This window comes from Marmota marmota, unplaced genomic scaffold, assembly GCF_001458135.2.
Source record: "Marmota marmota marmota unplaced genomic scaffold, marMar, whole genome shotgun sequence".
Lineage (NCBI taxonomy): Eukaryota > Metazoa > Chordata > Mammalia > Rodentia > Sciuridae > Marmota > Marmota marmota.
Window position 1 is genome coordinate 24042018 of NW_026000019.1, and position 7806 is coordinate 24049823.

The 7806-nt window shown below is 56.7% G+C and overlaps 1 pseudogene; it reads right to left on the reverse strand.

Annotated features, from left to right (window-relative positions):
* Positions 1–770: 770 nt before the first annotated feature.
* Positions 771–932, reverse strand: LOC125618773 (annotated as a pseudogene).
* Between the last annotated feature and the right edge of the window lie 6874 nt (positions 933–7806).

Genomic DNA, 7806 nt, shown 5'->3' on the forward strand with positions numbered 1-7806 from the left:
CTTAATCACCGAGTCACATCCTCAGCCCATCTTAAGTCTTAATATTTTATTTAGACACAGGGTTTTGCTGAGTTGCTTAGGGCCTCACTAAGTAGCTGAGGCTGGCTTGGAAATTGTGGTCCCCCTGCCTCAACCTCCCAAGCTGCTGGGATTACAGGCGTGTGCCACTGCGCCTGGCTCAGGTTTAATTTTGATGAGGCACATTCTGTCTTTTTTGAATCACACTTTGGTGTTATATCTAAGACATTTTTGCCTACTCAAGAACACAAAGATTTCCCACTAGATTTTAGAATTTTTTCCTAATACTTTTTATAGTTTAGCTCTTTTGGTTGGGATAAGATTAATTTTTTTTTCAGTACCCAGGACTAAACCCAAGGTGCTCTACCACGGAACTGTATCCATAGCCTTTTGTGAGACCTCAGGGTCTCACAAAATTGCCGAGGCTGGCCTTGAACTTGTGATCCTCCTAATTTAGCCTCCCAAGTTCCTGCAGTTACTGGCACACACCAGCACTGGGCGTGGATCTCATTAATGTGAGTGAGTTCTGATCTGATCTAGGTAGAGCTCGACATCAGTCTTCAGGCCTGGGGCTACCCAATTGTCCCCACACCATTTTTTGGAAAGGTCGTTCTTTCCTCTGAATTGCTTGATGCCTTTGTTAAAATCGACTGACCATGGATACAAGGGGTGAATGTGGCCTCACTTTGTCTGTCAGATGTGTGTGTATATCTTTATGGTCACTGTCAACTGTCTGCATGACTAAGTACCTGTGAAGTTTTGTGATGAGAAAGTGTAATCCTCCAACTCAGTTTCTGTTTGTTTTGTTTTTAAAACTGTTTGGCCTACTCTGGGTTCTTTGCATCTCCATGTAGTTATTAAACTGATAAGAAAAGACACTACACTTGATCTCAGCCAAAAGGCCAAGAAGTGATCCATGTAAATATTAAGATCAGCTTTTCCATTTCTGCAGAATAGACTGCTGAATTTCCCAACCATCTGTTTTTGTGTTGTTGCACTCATAGATCAGTTTGGGGAAACAATTTCCATGGCAACAATATTGAGCTTTTCAATCCACGAGTACATAATACTCTTCATTATCTCAGATTTTCCTTCATTTCTCTCAGCAATGATCTGTAGTTTTGGGTGCACGAGTCTCATAATCAGTATCTTTTTGAGAGTTTGTGCCTCCCTCCTGAGTCTCCTGAAGGCCATGGCGGGAGATGCACAGCTGGAGAGTGGGTGGGCATGGCCTGGGCTGGAGGGCCAGCTCAGATGTCAACCACCCTGTGACCTGGGTTGGCAGCTCTCTAGAGTGGGTGGTCTGAAATTCAGTCAGCTCCAAGGCTGTGACTCTGGAGGTCAGGCACGAGTGGACTTGAGACACGAGACAGAGAGTGTGTCTCCTCTGTGGTGCTGGGGCAGCTGGCGGCTCCGTAAGGGACAGCAGACCTCACCTGGTCAGCAGGCAGCTGTTCGCAGTGGAGGAGCGAGGGTTGCCTCTCATTTGACCTCCAGACAACCCACCGAGTTAACTGTTACCATCCGCATTTCACACCAAGGAACTGACGCTGGGAGGGAAGAGTCAAGCTCTCCAAGTCACCGAGGGGCCAGGGGCACAGCAGGACCTTCAAACTTCTTCTTCCTACCTCACCACCCCACGGGCCTCACCGGACTCTGATGAGGGATTAGTGCAGCCTGCTTATCTCCATCGCTCCACGTTTGAAAGTTAAACTTCCCAGGAGGCAGAAGGCAGCGAGGACTCCACCACCCGGGGTAGGGAGGAACACGGGGCTGGGTTCCCAGGGACCACGCAGTGGGCTACAGGGAGCAGGTGACAGTCGCCTGTGGGCAGAGATGGACACAGAACGCAGCCTTTTTCTGGTACGCGAGCTCTTTCGGACTAAACCTCCTATTTACCAGCATAACAATTTGGAGGCCGAGGGGACATCAGCGATCTCAGCCACAGCCTTTACCTAGATGGATGGACGGCTCGCCCTCTTGAAGCCACGCAGCTGGTGTGCTGAGCTCAAGAACAAAGCCAGCATCTCCTGAGGCCTGTCTCAGAGGACAGTTCTCCTGTGTGGGTGCCCCGGGGGCTGCTGCCTCCCAAACCAACATGTTTGAGGGCCTCCTTTGTGCCAAGGATCACATTGAGTCCCCTGTACGGAGTCTCCTGGGGCTGACATGCTGAGCTCCATCCCTTCGCAGGAGCGGGAAGAACTGGCCATGTGTTCAGGTTGTGCTGTCCCCAGGGAAACGGCGGTGCCCCTTCAGGGTGCTGAGTTTCTCTCTGTCTGTCTGTTGGATGAGGGGTTAAGTCTGGATCAGCCTAAGGCGATTTCCTGGGCCTGGTAATCCCTGGGAGGCTCCTCAGGAGGAGACTGCAGGCTTCAGGCTCTGGGCGGGGTTGCCCAGGCTGGTTTGGGAGGGCTGCCATTCAGGAGGGTCAGGAGTTCCTACTGTGTGTCCTGCACTGAGCCAAGTTCAGCCGAGGCCAAGACTTGTCAGTCATTTCTGAGGCCAACTCAGAGCCTGCTGCCTGGAGATGCACCCAAGTCACTTTCATGAGTCCAGGGGTGGCCGGCGACCGGTCCCCAGGCTGCACCCCGGGTGCTTATTCTTCCATGTAGCCTATTGGCCTAGGTACTGGGTCGGCCTGAAGAGCCGGCCAGCCACACCCTGTCACCTGACTCTGTCCAACTCTGCCTGCAAGGCCCCCATCCTCAGGGTTCCTCGGTGGCCCTGGGGGGCGTCAGAACTGTCATTGCCAGAGCTGCTTCAGTGCATCATCCCCACCGCCTGCTCCACAAAGAGCGAGGGATCCCTCTAGAGCCTTAACAGTCCTCCAGGTTTGTTTGCCCTTATTTTCTGACATTAGCTTTTAGACCCTGGGTGCCAAACCCACAGGTTCTGGGTTGAATCTTAAGGAGGAAGCAGTTGGAAACAGAGACAGCCAGAGCACAACTGGGTCTGGGAAAACGTGTGCCACTGATTTCCCAGAAAGGAAAGTCTCTTCTGTGCCAAGAGGCAGAGGAAACTGGTAGGGAAAACACGAGCCTGGCTCCAGGTGGCCTGGGTGGCGCACCCTCAGGTCTGGCAGGTTGAGGGGTGAAGGAGGGCGCTGGGACCTGTCCTGCCTTGGCGTTCTCCTCCCACCCCGGGGCAGGGATGTCCTTCCAGCCGGTGAGTGTACCTCACTCGGGAAGTGCGGCGCGGCTCTGAGCGGAGCCTTCCTCTCGGGTGGGCCCGGGCGGTGGTGGGTGTGCACACTGAAGGTCGCCCTGGGCATGCCCAGCCCCCCCAGAGGCCGTGCTCTGTGGAAGGAGCAGAGGCTGCTGCCCTCGGCCAGAGCCTTGTCTGACTGTGCACAGCCCTGGCAGAGAAAGAAATCCCAACAGGTGGCCTCCGGGAAGGGCGAGCGGACACGACAGGAGGCTGGGCACACCTGCTCCTCCATGACAGCATGCGGTCACTGGTGCCCCACGCCCCCTCTTGCTTGACTTAGTCCTGCACCCCCGTCATCGCCGTTCCCTTGCAGATGAAGTGTGTCTAGAAGCGCATTTACTTAGTGCCCTGGCGGCAGACTCTGCTCTGGGCGCTGGGAGACGTCAGTGAACAGGTCCAGCTGCTGCTTAGGGGCTGCCTTCCAGTGGGAAGGGGTGGACACCTGTCACCTTCGAGCCTCTGAGTGACTCAGGCGTCACTTCTAATGATTGTCAGGTTGAAAGTTGAGCAGAGGGAGGGACTGGAGTAACCAGGTGAGGGACTGGGTGAGGGCCGGTGTGGCCGGGGCAGGGTGAGCGATGGCCACAGGAAAAGCTGCTGATGACTAGGTGAAGGCAGGTGGCGCAGGCCTCAGGGCGTGAGGGAGGGGCCGCCTGGGGCAGAGTGCTGTCAGTTCCCCTCATTTCTCCTTTTGTCCAGCCTGAGTCCATCCAGGTGAGAGGTGCACCCAGCTGGCCCTTCTCACTGCTCTCCGGCGCTCCACGTCTCACGGGGTGGCTCTTCCAGCTCCCTGCCGTGGCCAGTCCTGTTGCCAGGGATGTGCGCAGGTGTGCTCCACTGGGACTCCTGTGCTCATTTCTGTGGGGGGGCGGCACCCAGGGTGGAGTGCACTGGCTGGGCCACAGGGGCCCGAATGCGACTTAGGAAGCCAGAGCTCTCTCTAACTGCTGTGTCCGCCTGGGTCCTTCAGCCACTCAGGCTTCCTGCAGCCCAGTGCACCACCATCACCCAGGTCCCCTGTTGCTGACTGTACAGGACTAAGTGGGCACCTCTTGTTGCAGTTTGTATTTCTCTGATCACGAAGAAAACGAGAGCCTCTCGGAGGGCTTGCCAGTCTGGGGGGCTCCTTCCACAAATCGCCTGTTCATATTCTTAGGCCCGTTTTTCTATCTGGCTTCTGTGTTTTTCTTCTTGATTTGCAGGAGTTCCTCACGTGTTCTGGATATTGCCCGCTGCTGTTTTTAGCAGGTTAGATTACAGGTGGCTCTGGTGGTGATCTAGTCCAACCACCTTGTTTTACAGTTGGGGAAACTGAGACCCAAGCGTGGAATTGACTTCTTCCAATCCCACGTTGAAGCTTGAATCAGGACTTTCCGCCGTATCTGGTGACATGGGAGCCTTTTACCAAGGCAAGAAAGACAGGAAGGTGGCAGGAGCTGTAGGGCCCTGTGTCCCCACCACCTACAAGGTCCCTTGACCCGGCTTGTTGGCCCAGGCAGCTTGGGGGCCCTGGGTCTGACGGCCATTCCTCCTTCCCGTTTACACAGTCCTGCCTTATTTAGGACTATCCTCTTCCTCAACCAGCGTTTCTCAAATTTCAGGTGAATAAGATTCGGGGGCGGGGGCGGGGGCTGGGCTGTGGCTCAGTGGTAGAGCGCTCGCCTAGCACACTCGAGGTGCTGGGTTGGATCCTCAGCACCACATAAAAATAAATAAGTAAAATAAAGGTATGCGTCCAACTACAACTAAAAAAACAAAGATATTCAGTGGAGAACTTATAACATGCAGAGGATTGCCGGCCTGTCCCCCCTGTGGGTGCGGAGGACTGAGAGCCCACGGGACCCTGCTGCAGAAGGACCTTATCTGGAGAAACCCTCAGCAGATAGCTTCACGAGCTGCCCGATGGGTCTGTCCCCCTCCTCTAGTGACTTGTGTCGTCTCTCAGGCTGAAGAGGGACCATGGCTATCCCCAGCTCTCCTGTCCCCAGGCCTCCGTCCTCACCTCCTTCTGAAAGGCCTTCCTGTGTGATCCTGGATGTCTCAGGATCGAGGCCAGGCATGGTGTCCCCTGGAAAGCCCTCCCGGATTCTCCTGGGACCTAGGTCAGGAGCAAGTGTCGGTGGAGAGGCGCTGCCCGTGGTGGGGCGCGGTCCTCGTGGGCCTGGGCTGCTTCTGGAGGGAGCCGCGGCACCTCCACCAGTGTGGCCTCCCACATCACTCCATGGAACGCACACTGTCACGTGGAGCCGCCGCGGCACAGCTTTGTCATGAAGCTCACCGTCCCTGTCCTTTGGGACCTTACTCTTCCCTCTCCAGAGGCAACACTTAAAATGCATCTGGCTGTTGTCCCTCAGCTCATCGCCAGAGCATCTGCACAGACTGCTGCTACCTGGCCGTCTGGTTAGGCACAGTCCACTGTCCACTGCAGAGGAGGGGCTGACCCCGCCCCGTGCCTTCCTCTTCCCCAGGCCTCCTTGCTCCGCTGGTCCCTGTGTCCAGCCTGCTGCCCGGCTCCTTCTGCCCCCATGACCTGTGCCTCCAGCCACTGCTGCACAGACCAGAGTGTGCCCCGCCCCCAGTCATCCTCCTGCCCAGGTCCGGTCACTCCGGGTGCTCCTGCCGACCACCCTGACGCCACCTCTGAATTCACCTGGCCTCCTCGTTCCCCACCGGGCCTCGGCCCATCGCCCTCATCGACACTGAGGTATCTGGTCTCGCCTCCCTCTGCCTCCGCAGTACAGCCGAGAGGGACCTTGCTTGTGTTCTTTCTTGTCTTCGTGGCGCCGAGATCACACCCCGAGAGGATGACACCATTCCCAAGCCTGAACGCTGGCACGGGTTCCGGGCATCGAGCTCCCTGCTGGGCTGGGTGAGGCGACCCTGTACACCACAGCATTCTATTTTCCTGGAACACAGACCCCCTTCCTCACAGCAAGGTGGGGCCACGGAACTGCCTGAGGAAGTGACATGGGCGCTTCCAGGCCCAGGCAGCCACTCAGTTCTGCCCTGGGGTGGACCTCTGAGGCCACGCCCTGGGCCCAGCCTCAGGGTGCAGGAGGGCTGCCCAGCCTCCCAGCCACAGAAAGGATCAGGCTCTTTCCCACCCCAGGACTGCATTGCTCAGAGGGCTCCCTGCCACCCCCTTCTTAGCCACCTGCTGGGTACCCACCTCCCCTCAAGCCCCTTGCTCTGGGAAGCCTTCCAGGCCCCACTGCCTCCTGGAGAGGGCCCTCCGGGGTTCGCTCGGCTCCAAGCGCACTGCCTACCCCGCCTCACCTCTCCACCCAAGGCCGTGGGCTTCCTGGTCTCCGCAAGCCAGGCGGCACCTGGGCTCTGTGGCTCGTCCCCCTCATCCCGTGGCCCCTCAGGCAGCTGGATGCTCCTTGTTCTCTGGTTTGAGTCCTTGCAGGAAGGTCCAGGCACAATCTCAGGGAGGAGGCTGCTGGGGAAGGTCCAGGCACGATCTCGGGTGTTGGCTGCTGTGAGGAACCACACTCCAGGTTCATTTGTCAAGGCGTCTGGGTGCTCAGACTCCCCACGGAGAGCGCCCCCGTGGTGTGACTGGCCACAGCTGGGTGACTCCTGGCCTTACCAGCTGTGGAATACTTAGCAAGTCACTTAACGTCTCATTTCGTAATCTGGTGGGAATATAGTAGTACCTTCCTCCCGGGTTACCAGGATGCAGTGAGCTCATGCACACACAGACTCATGCACGCACCTGTGCACACAGGACACTTGCACACATGACGTAGGCACACACAAGCACACACACACAGGCATGCACACATGCGTGCAGACACACGCACACACACGTGTGCTTACAAGTGTCCAGTGTTAGTTGAGAGTGGCATTCCCATACAAGCTGGTCAGTTTTGGCTAAGGTAACATTGGAGTGTGGGTAGCATTAGGGGAAACTGGGTGAGGGCTGTGGGAACCCTCTATGCTGTAAGTCTGGATTATGCCGTAAGTTATTCAGATGATTCCTATTATAAGCCATATTCATTTTCCTCACCATTTCCCCATGTGACTTAAGCCTGTAATGACTGCCATGAACAGATGAAGAAGCCGAGCCACACAGAAGGCAAATGCTTGTCCCCAGGGCCCCTCACCTCAGGACACAGAGCAGGGACTTGCAGACTGCAGAGTCAACACGGAGCCTCCTTGGCGTGAGCCACCACCTACGCGCTGTGTGGAGAGGGAAGACCGGGGCAGATGGCCTCTGCCCGCAGGGCCACCACCACAGGCGGAAGACCAGGTTCACAAGTGGTAAGTACAGCGTAGGGCTGGGAACCGGCTCCTGCCCAGGACCCATCTAGGAAGCACGCGCCACAGGATGGGGGGTCCTGACTGAGGGCGTGTTGTCACAGTGGAGCTGGAGAGAGCGCAGGCTGCCTGCGGGTGGCCCAGCGGCACGAGGCCCTGGGTTCCATCCCCAGCACCTCACACAAGACCAGACAACACAACAGGTCTGGGGTCATGGACAGCCGGCTCCATGGGTGGGGACTTCGCTCTGAGCTTGATATGAGAACCACTGATCAGGTAAGAGAAAAAGAGACCTGCTCTGGGTGTGTGACTGGCTCA